The sequence below is a fragment of the Pseudophryne corroboree genome, chromosome 4, assembly GCF_028390025.1.
Source record: "Pseudophryne corroboree isolate aPseCor3 chromosome 4, aPseCor3.hap2, whole genome shotgun sequence".
NCBI lineage: Eukaryota > Metazoa > Chordata > Amphibia > Anura > Myobatrachidae > Pseudophryne > Pseudophryne corroboree.
In genome coordinates, this window is record NC_086447.1 from 96854642 (window position 1) to 96857638 (window position 2997).

Below are 2997 nucleotides of genomic sequence, written 5' to 3' on the forward strand. Positions count from 1 at the left end.
CGCTATGTTTACAGCTAAGAAAATTGTGCAGGAATTTGTATGTAGATATGGTATCCCTAGAATCATTGAAAGTGATAGGGGTACCCATTTTACAGGTGATGTCTTTCAAGGAATGTGTAAGTTGATGGGAATTGATAGCAAGCTGCACACTCCGTACCGTCCACAGGCGAGCGCGAAGGTCGAAAGAGTGAACAGCACTATTAAAAATAAATTGAGTAAAGTAATGGCAGAGACAGGATTGACATGGCCAGAAGCTTTACCCATTGTTTTGTATAGCATCAGAACCACTCCCAGGTCCCCTCTTAATCTGTCTCCTTTTGAAATCTTGTTTGGTCGACAACCGCATGTCATGATTAACCCTCAGGATGATTTGAAATGTAACAATGAAGTAACTGTAAAGTACTTGATTAACATGAGTAAGCAGTTGAGGAATCAAAATGATAATCTGAAGTTGATGATTCCTGATTTACCAGATAGTAATTGTCATGACATTGAACCTGGGGATTATGTAATGATACGAAATTTTCTACGCTCAGGTTGTCTTATTGATAGATGGGAAGGACCATACCAGGTCTTACTGACTAGCACCACAGCATTGAAGGTGGCTGAGAGAGAGACTTGGGTCCATTCATCCCACTGCAAAAAGGTTGCTGATCCAGAGAAGTCCCGTGATAAGGAACAGACGGTAGAGGTTGTATCACTGGAGTGTCTGTTCCAGGAGGACTGAGGCGGCACCTGAGCCTTGAAGACCGAAAGCAGTTGTCGACTCCCTTCTCCCTTTTATTGTTTTTCTCCACTTCCCATCCCCTCTTCCTTGAAATTTCTTTTTTTCCCCATTCTCATTCTTCTCTATTTCCTCCTCAAAGATGGACTTGCCCCAAGAGACTGTGATCCGGATTTTGATGTTAACCATGATGTTGACCAGAGCAGTCTGTTCCGGCGAGAGTACCATAGAGGTCGAGAGAGGTTCTGGAATGGGTTCCGACTATGATGATGGAGGCGTAGTTTTCCAAGATCAACCAAACCAACAAGCAAAGGCGAGTATCAGAAAACGATCCGATAGAAGAAATTGTGATGGATTGTTAGCTGAAGAAAATTGTATCTGTAGGCTCTGTGATAATCTGGTTGAAGATGGATGCATAAAGAAATGCCAATCCAGTTTTAATATCCATATAGACCGGCATCCATTGAGTGACTATCACTCTTTAGTGGGTAATGTGTTAAACCAAACAGATTGTTGGGTATGCTCTCAAGTACCTCAGGGTCATAGCAAATCAGGGCTAGTACCATTTCCTTTAACGTTAGGGGAGGTACTTGAGCTAAATGGTGGGAGACCGGTGGACCGGAGGTTTAATATCTCCAGCCCTCCTAGTTTGAAGCTCCACCAATACCATGTGGATAGGTCCCTCTTATGTTTCAACATCTCCAATCCCAGAAAACCGGGAAATTGGGAAGTGTCATGGAGCAACCATACCATGACCTTTTCACACAGAGCAGATAGAATGCCTACAGATACAGAGCTGGTACGCCACATAGCCAGTAGAGGAAAATCTTTTCGGTATCGATATACCTTAGGAAATAGGATTACTAGAGTTGGAGAGGTATCACCAGGATACTGTGCACATATCGTACAAACTGATACGTGCATTAGGCAGATGGAAGAATTAGGGTCAGGAGATTTCACCTGGAAGGTTTGTAACATGGTCATGTCCTTCTCCGTCCCATATGTTCTCCCCGATGATGCATATTTCATATGCGGGAGAAAGGCGTACAAGTGGCTTGCCCCAAACTCTGAAGGATTGTGTTATATTGGAAAAGTATTGCCTGAAGTGATGACTGTAACACATGACAAAATGAAGGACATACACCGTGGTGCCCAAGCTCCTTATACTCACACTCATTACGAGCACCGAGTTAAAAGACAACTGTCAGAAAGGTTAGAGCATCCGGCCTCCGATCTTATCCATGAATCCACCGGGATTCAGGTTCTGGTAGCGTTAGATTTCACTCGCACCGCTCGAGGAGTGATGAATTATAGATACATTTCCGCACTCGCCAATTTGTTAGATAATATCACTGAAATGTATGATGACACGTTTAGATACACTGGAAGAGAACTTCAAGCTTATAAAACAGAACTAGTTCAGCATAGGATGGTTCTTAATTATCTTACAGCAGTAACAGGCGGATATTGTGTTACATTAGCAACACAGTACGGCATAAAGTGTTGCACGTATATCACAAATAGCACCGAGGATCCGGTAGAGGTCATAGACCAAAAGATGGACGATATTCTGCAATTAAAGTGGGAATTTCGTCGAAAACACAATCTCACCCTTGCTGCTGTAGGTAATGAGCTGACTGGTTGGGTGTCATGGTTGAACCCGCGAAATTGGTTCTCCGGTTTGGGGGACTGGGCTCAAGGAGTCATAATGGATGTTGGAAAGTTTCTACTATGTATCTTGGGTGTCGTTATATCGATTGGATTGATATTTAGATGCGGGCAGGCTTTAATGAGGTGCAAACAAAGTACAAGAGTGATGAGCTTGAGGAGTGAGGAAACCGTAATTAACCTGGATTTGATTTATGACCCAATGATAGAAACCAGGATGTGATGAAAATGCGATTATACGGTCCGTTTCTTTCACCTGTTTTTCTGCTTTTCTCCAAGATACAAAGACCCCCTTGGACGAGGAAGTTGACGAGACGCTATACAGACAACAGACAAGCACCAAAGATGAAGTTTTGACCACTTGAGAAATGGACACTTGATGAACTTTGCCATGGATCCCCAGTTTCCCTAGTACTTTTAAACTCACGCTAGCCCAACATTTTTTGTAAATCTGATGGCTCAGACAAAGCTATTTGCTCATGCCCAAGGAGCAATACAGCGCAAAGAAGACGACTCTCAACAGATACCGAACACAACTTCGACGACAGATGTACATTTCCCTGACATAGAATATCATTGCATTTTCCATAAGTGTTCTTTATCTT